Below are 8,576 nucleotides of genomic sequence, written 5' to 3'. Positions count from 1 at the left end.
TTAAAAAAAGTCAATTAGTGTGAAGTTAACTCCGCAATCTTGTTTTTGTAAAACCTGATTTATTTTATATATATTTTTCTTTCTTCACCTTTTGGAAATGTAGTAAAGGACCACTTTGTAGATATATATATTTTTTTTTTTATCTACTGATACTAATAAGTATACGGTTTAGCTTGTTATTAAATACTTGAACAGTAGAAGTCCAGAGATCACTGTTGGTTTTCCATAATTTTCACTGCCTGCCGTCAGGCCATGGCGCTAAAAAAAAAAAATGTTTTGCGCTTTAAAGGACAACTCCACTAACATCCGATTGATGGAATGAAATGTAGTGACTATAGTAGGTTATTGACACTCGCCTCTTGTGCCATCATTAGACCATTTTTTTTTCCCAGTTTCTAATTCTGGGCCGCACATTTCCCAGACTCCTTACTATGTATATTCCCCTGGCCTCTCTGTTGGTTCTAGAAAATCTTATCCAACCAGAGGCTTAATAGGAAACCAACTTTAAAATAGGCCATTGAGGTGACTATGGTTTCCCACTCTCCAGTACCTCTGTGCAGAGGAACATTGAGGTACCTAAATGATGACCGTCAACTGACAGAAGGTTGATATTGGTATTCCAAGTTGCAGTAAAAAAACCGAAGCATTGACAAGTACAGCAGTTGTAGAGGTCACTGCATCAATTGCCTATGTGCCTGCATATTAACCAGTTTCACCACCAAGCTGCAGGTTTCTTGCAGCCAAATTGTCTCTTGAAATGTGTACAAGTTCTTCCTCACTCATTTTGTTTGGCCAAACCAGTGCGGAAAAGAGAAGTTTTATCCTTTTTTGCACCATGCAAATTGGTAAGCTTGGGGCTACACAAGAGATTTCTAACCTCCCAGATTATAAAAACTTTTGAAGAAAGTGATCATTACCCTGCATGGGTATACATTTTGGGGTAATTGCTGAGAGATTATTTTTACAAGATTCATCTCACAGTGATATACCTGATGGAAGAATGGGGGAAATAATCACCTCTGTAGTGCTTGAGGGATGTACAAACCTCTTCCATTTAAGGTCTGTGGAAGAGAAGAGGACCTTCATTGTCAACAATGAGCTTTAATTCAGAGGTTTTGTAAATCAGTTGCACGATTGCTAATTTTTTGCATAGCTATTCTGGTTAAAGAAAAACCTGTAATGAGAAACAGGCCATTTTTTGGCCTCTCCTTCTGAACATACTAGATGCTAGCCTGCCATGCTAACCTGCTTGCGAGTCATTTGCCTGGAACGAATATGCAGATAGGAATGTCTACCTTGCCTCATCTGTATATAAGTTGGGTCAGTAACTCCTATAATACTGAAGCCTGAGGGTCAGGATAATGGCCACTTAGGATGATTAGTATTGGTAGCCTTAGCATTTGCTTTTATAAACCGGTATAATTTTAAGTAACGTGCAATTTTTGTGTTACTAGATTTCTCAAATCATTATGGAAGAACTGTAAATGGTGGAACAAAGGGATGCCTTGGGTGTTAGGTACACAATAGCCTATAATCTTACACAATCCAGCATGCTGTGATCAGCTCAATTATTTAATATATAATACTATATAGCTTATAAGGAGCCACCCAGGAAAAGTCACTGGTCTTCAGTGACTCAACTGAGCCACTAACAATTGCCTGTATAGCTCAAGCGTGAGTGTTTTATTTCGCCGAAAGTGCTTAGCTCTTTAAGGTGTCTCAGCTCATGGCTCTATATATACACGGCGTGTTTGTGGGGCCATGTATTGTAAATGACACCCCAACCGGCTGTAATGTAGCAGCCAACACAGTAGTGCGCACACTGCCTATATTTTGTTGTAATGCACTGCAGTGGGGGAAAAAAGGGTCAGGTGTGTTTTTGGGCCATTGCAGTACATTGGCAGTCCTTCCATAATGAATGGCTTACATTAATGCAATGCACGTTAAAGCACCACGAGGGACAGTTATGAGTGTGAATGGCACCTCAAAAGTTTTGAGATGTAAATGTTGCAATTGATACACTATATTTTATTTGCGCAGTTGCGAGATTAGAATCACCTGTGTAGCCCTTTACAGGATTTGCATGGCCCTCTACCAAAGAGGCGGTTTATAAAATGAGAAGTGTGCTGCTGAGTAGGGAACACCCCCAGCATCCCGTACAAAGATGTCTTCATTAATAAGAATACTACATTATTGTAGTACTGATCCCAGTGCAGCTTCCATTTACGATTTGAAAACTCCATCCTCCAGATCAACCCATCAATGGCCACTGAATCTAAAGATTCCATGTCTTGTTGTTCATGTTATATAAGCCTTAAGTATGAGTTTTTGTTCAAGGCAATACATTTTGAAAAAATATTTATTAAATTCTTTTTGTATGAAAACCTGTGAAATTTGGATTTTATGCTCGTCTTGCAGACCATGCCATTGATTTGAAGAGGGTATTTTTTTGTGACTAGGCCACCTGGTTTTTAAATTGGTTACGGGATATCGAAGACTGGTGCTCAATGCTGTTAGCAAGGCAGATAATTGTTTAAAGGAATGCTATGGAAAGGTGCTTAGAGATGTATATCCTGAGAATATTGGCAAGTTTGAAAAAAGACAATTATTACAATACAAAGCTGGAATTAGTAGTTCTGGGTGGGTTTTACTGCCTCTTGTCAAATGGTCCCATGCTGTGCATACATTATATTTCCTTCAAACATCTATAGTGAGAAATATTCATTTAATATATTGCTGCTCACTCTTCTTTAGATATGGTGGCTACATTTATTTATTTATTTTCTCAGGATTTTAGTTTTCTATAAATTCCACCTGGTGCTCCTGCCGGTAACACACTGTCCTGGGTGACAGCACTTACTTTCCTGTATCTATGGAGGGGCATCATTGGTATATACATGGTGAATTTAACAGACTGAAAAAGTGGCCAAATAAGCAAAGTTGGGGTTTACATACATGGGGCATTGGGGAGGCTATGGTGAGATCAGAAAAAGGAAAGTGCTTTAGATCAGTGTTTTATCAACCGATTTTCAGTCAAGGCACACTTTAGGAGTATACAAAATCTCGAGGCACCCCAGTCTAAAATGTAAAGATTGACCTGTGCCCCCTCCAATATCCAAACCAGACCCTTTTCCAAGATAGAGGTATGGTATGGATTTTAAGTGGAGATCCAACACAAAAGGAGTCCCCTTTCCATTTTTTCCTATGACAGTCCCCTACTTTCACATCAGAGTTGCTCTGTCACATCCGAGTCTTCAGCCCTCAGTTCACCGTGTTCTACCATCACATCTGGAGCCGCAGCTGTGCCAGCATGGCGGAGGTGAACCCAGCCTGGATGGAAATTAGCATCTCTCCTTTCCTGCATGGATCCAACCTTCCTTGAATAAGCGTCATTGGGTTCCTAAGACTAATCTACTTTATGGATGGTATGACCCTGTGGAAAAATTTCAATCCAGGGTGCTTTGGATCATGTAGAGCTTTTTAGCCATCTCTGATACAGTGCTTTTAGAAAATGAGGATATCAAGAGCTAGAGTTTATGGGCTGAAATGCACAACGCACCTTTGCGATCAGGTGCACTGCACATCAATATATCATTTCCTTTAATGCATGTTATGTGTTAGCTTGTTGCAGTACCATTCAGTTTATATGGCACCCCAGCACAGTAAGGCAAAGCAGCTCTGATGTGGATGCCTTGCAGGGCACACAAGGTCATGAATTACTGTGGTGTTGTGGTTAGAGATATAAAATGTCCGGAAATTTTGAAGCCAAAATGGAAATTTTTGGAAAAATTGAAAGAAAATTCAGCGTGGAGTATTTTTTACAAATTGAAAGTCCTTTTGTTACACTAGGAAGGTGAAATGCAAGGTATATAGAAGTATTACGCTTGAAATAAAAGTACAGCTTATTCAGTAAATAAACTAAACTTGCTTTTTAAGATTTTATTTTATATTTGCAAATTGCAGCTTTGCTCTCAGCAAAAGATGAATTGTTTCCAAACTCTAGATGTTGGTCTCACCATTGTACTGAGAGAAGGGGAAAAAAAAAACTATTTTCGGACCAGACTATAGGTAAACATTATACTGTGATGGTGTAGAACATTATTAGGAATCACTGAAAAAAAAGCAGGGGGCACCTTTCCTAGTGCAGATTTGTTTAATCAAATAAAATCATCAAGAATGTACAAACAGGTACTCACAAAGTAGAAGTAAAAACGAGCAGCAGGACAATAAAAACGGAGCAGTACAGGGATCCGTGTAGAGCGTCCTGTATGAGAATCACTGTAGTGTCAACGCGTTTCCGGGGCACGCCCCCTTCATCAGGACGTGATGATAGTCGTCTCCCTGCTAAGGCTAAAGAAGAGACAGATGGGACGTAAACATATAATAAACATTGACCACATAATGAGTGACCCTAGCAACCACTTTATTGTTTAAAATTGTATATGGTAAGTGGTGTGTGTGTAGGGGGAGCATGAATCTATATGATATGTGTGAAAATACAAGGGCTCAGTGGGGCAGGTGGGCAGAAGGCAATGAGATGGGGAAATAAACGACCTATGAACTGGGAGGAGGTGGGCTGAGATGAATTCAATTCAAACATCCATGGAGCGGCCATTTCTAATACAAATGCGGGTCAAAGTGAGGAGACCAATTCTAGACCCTCATTAAGGCCTGAAGGATAGAGGCTATTGAGGGAATAGATCCAAAAGGATTCTCTTTGGCAAAGCCTCTTGAATCTGAGGCCTTGATCTAGATCATCAGCAATCATCTCAATCCCAAAGACCTTCAGACCCTCAGGATTAGATTTGTGAGCCTCCAGAAAATGGCGTGGGACCGAATGATCATCAGCCTTTTTCAAGATTTTTCTTTTATGCTCTCCAAATCTAACTCTGAGGGTTCTGATTGTGCGTCCTACATACAGCTTGCCACAGGGGCAAATGATGCCGTAAATAACATAGCGCAACGCACAATTAATACATTGTTTGATGGGAAACTTCTGTCCCCCACCATAGGAAATATCTTTCTTCCTATGCCACAAGAATGGGCAGGCACCGCAGCTATGGACATTACATTTAAAGCACCCCGTTTGTCCAAAGAGACCTTTACCTGAATTGATTGTTTTGGTAGATTTTAACCTACTAGGGGCTATTAGACTGCGAAGGTCCTTGGGTTTTTTATAAATGATATTTGGAAAATTTGGAAGAGATTGTTTTAATATTGGATCTTCTTTAAGTATACGACAATGGTTTTTCAAGATTTTGGAAATCCAAAATGCTCCATCATTGAACTGTGTGCAGAAATGTATTTTGTACGAGTTCTGGTTGGTCTGTACTTTTTTGGGGACGGTCACTAGATATTTTCTATAGGCATCCTCAATAACTTGGGCTTCATATCCCTTGTCTAGGAATTTTTTAGTGAGTGTCGCCCCCAGGGTTTCATAATCAAGGTTAGATGTACAAGTTTTTCTTAGTTAGCCGAACTGTCCATCAGGAATATTTCGGATCCATCTAGGATGGTGATTACTCTTGGCGTGAAGGTAAGAATTGCCTGAAGTGGGTTTAAAATGAGTCTTTGAAGTGATGCTGCCAGTCTCATCCACTCCTAATTCTAAGTCCAAAAACACCAAATTTTTGTCATCGATCACAAAGGTGAAATCCAATTTTAACTGATTATTTTTGCAATAATCCACAAAGGATACTAATTCGTCCTCTGTGCCGTCCCAAATAATTATAATGTCATCTATATATCTAGCAAATAACACCAACTTGGATCCAAATGGGTTGTTAGCCCAAATATGGAATTTTTCCCAGAATCCCATGAGCAAATTGGCATAACAGGGTGCAAAACTTGCTCCCATAGCAGTGCCCTTTAGTTGGATATAGAAGACATCTAGAAACATGAAATAATTATGCGTCAAGATGAATTCAATGGCTTCGAGGACAAAAGTAGCTTGGCCTGAATTGAATCATTTAAAGGTTATAAAGATAAACTAATTTGTCAGACAAATGTACCCTCTTACCTGTCAATTAAGGCCTGAGAGGACAACTATCATCTACTATCATACCAACAATCATCCAACTGTAGGAAGTACAAGATAGAGCCCACAAGCTAAGTAAATTGGAGCCTTACCGCTACAGTGCCCCCAGTGGCAGAAATGCATATTTCTTTTTGAGTTTGAGAACTGCATTGAGAAGTACAGTGTTACTTGCATTGCATTCCAGGATTTGCTTGTCTTCAGCTGAGAGAATGTGAAATAATTTAAGACTTCACATAAAGTCTCAGAAATCTTTAATTAAGGACTTCATGTTATATAGTTTGAATACCATGTCAAAGATATATAATTTATCATTGTAAAAGAACATATTCCACACTCCTTTTTTTTTATTTCAACTATTCCAGAAAAGAAACAAACACTTTGGGGGACAAAAAAAAATAATTCCCCAATTATTGTTTTTTTTCTCCGGCCCTTCCCATCTCTAGTTGTGGTGCACTGCAATGGTAAAAATGCTGAACATCCACATTTTGGTCCATTTCTGTTCACTGGCAGAACATTCAAAATGAATGGGCTGCTTCAATTCATGGCAACATGTGTAATAACGCAACGCACATGAATATGCGACTGGAGTGTGAATGGGACCTGTCAGGATAGATCTAGAGTCACAAAACAATCCATGAGTCTATTTTACCTGTAAAGAAAAAAAACGTAGACAGCCTTTTCAGACAACTCCCTCTGAAAATGCTAGTTGCCTGACTGTCAATGCTGATTAAATGGCTTCAATACTGACCTGGAACAAGTATAGAGATCACATGGTCTGACCTCACTGTGGCTCCAGATCATTTGTAGGCAAAAAAAACCACATGGGAGACAGACTGTTAGTTTTTTTGGGAATGAGGTCAGCGATGGCAGCACTTTTAGTTTTCTCATGACAAGTTCCCTTAAAAAAAAAAAAACATCAGAGGATGCCATTTGTTCATGTCCCTCTAACAATTCTAGATGCCTATGTGTTCTGCTGATGTAGTTGTCCCAGTTCCCTGTCAGGAGAATATGCTGTAGGTCAGCAATGGCCCACATTTCATTCATGGCAGGTTTCCTTTCAGTAGATGTCGATGTGTAACTGGCATGTGCTTATTTTAGAGAGTAAGCCTGTGTATGAATGGCTTCTTTCTGTTTCACTCAGGATTACTTTATTATAAAACTCAAAGAAAAATCTGGACACACACACACTAAAACATTTATTCATTCAAATTAAAATGACTGAGAAAATGACTTGCAACCCTCTTGTATATTGGTTTTATTGGAGTGAGGATGGGTTAGAATCTCAGGTCAGACTTTTATTGCTACTGGTGTCCCTGTTAGAGATTTTAGATCACTTCCTGTCCTGGTGACCACACAAGAAGAGAGCTCTTCCCAGTCGGAACAGCGGTCCTCACGATTGACAGGAGGGCAGAGGAGCCTATCGACCTCGATAGGGTACACCGGGTGCCCGGGTTTCGGAACCCCTCTGCACAACAGCCCAGGGACGTACTGTGCCGGGTTCACTTCTACAAGCAGAAGGAGGAAATCATGGCCAAAGCCCAAGAGCGTGGATTGCTTGACTTTGACGGAGCTACCATAACCTTTTTTCCGGATCTGTCACCCCGCACCATGGCTCGCCGCAGGGCTCTACGACCTCTGACCGCCCTGCTCCGGGAGCTCCACATCCCCTACAGGTGGGGTTATCCATTCCATCTGTCGGTGAGACAAAATGGCCGCCTGGTGATCCTGTGTTCCCCGACTGATTTGGCGGACTTTCTGGCTGCCGCGGGAATTACATCCTCTGTGGTTCTGGATTCCTGGACGGATCCCCCGGCTCCTATATTCCCTGAGGTACCATCGCTTCCCCAGTGGTCTACAGTGTCCCACTCGAATAAATCCAGGAGGGATCCTGCTGCACGCAGCTCCCTGCCCTAAGGGATACAGATCGACGCTTAAGAATTTGCCTTACTTGAGGATCTATTCGCCCTGATGTGCCTACCTTGGGAAGTTTTACTACCCGTACCTTTTCCCTACACCTGGATATTCGGGGGTCATCACTCCCCCTGTATGTGCCGCTCTAGCGGCTGGCGGTGGATTACTGGAAATGGACTCTGCCCACACTTCAACACTCTTCCTACCATAGCACTGCCTTTCTATCTATACTACTCCTGGAGGTTTATTTTTGAATGGCGGCCCACCTCAGGGATGACCCCGTGGTTGGCCCTGCACCTGCCTTTGCTGTATACCCCCTATCACTTGTCCACCTGTTGCAGAAGAACACTGTGCGTCCACTTGGGGCCTTCTTCAGCTACGAGACTCTGCCTTTACCTCAAGCCTCCATGTGACGCTGGGGATTGACCAATGGGTGATGTATCTCTGTACTGCTGAACGCTGTTTGTGTTATGCTGCTTACTGTTTGATCTCTTAATGGGGGTACGCCCGACATATGTATTTACTGCAGAGTTTGGTTGAACTGCGTGGAGTGATCCATTCATACCTGGCCGCCGCCCGCCTGGGCGGTCTCACCACTCCCCCCTTTCTTTCCTCTCCCCCTCCCCCT

The sequence above is a fragment of the Nanorana parkeri genome, unplaced genomic scaffold (assembly GCF_000935625.1).
Source record: "Nanorana parkeri isolate BGI_ZX_2015 unplaced genomic scaffold, ASM93562v1 scaffold28, whole genome shotgun sequence".
In the NCBI taxonomy this organism is placed as follows: Eukaryota; Metazoa; Chordata; class Amphibia; order Anura; family Dicroglossidae; genus Nanorana; species Nanorana parkeri.
Note: the sequence above shows the minus strand (reverse complement) of the source record.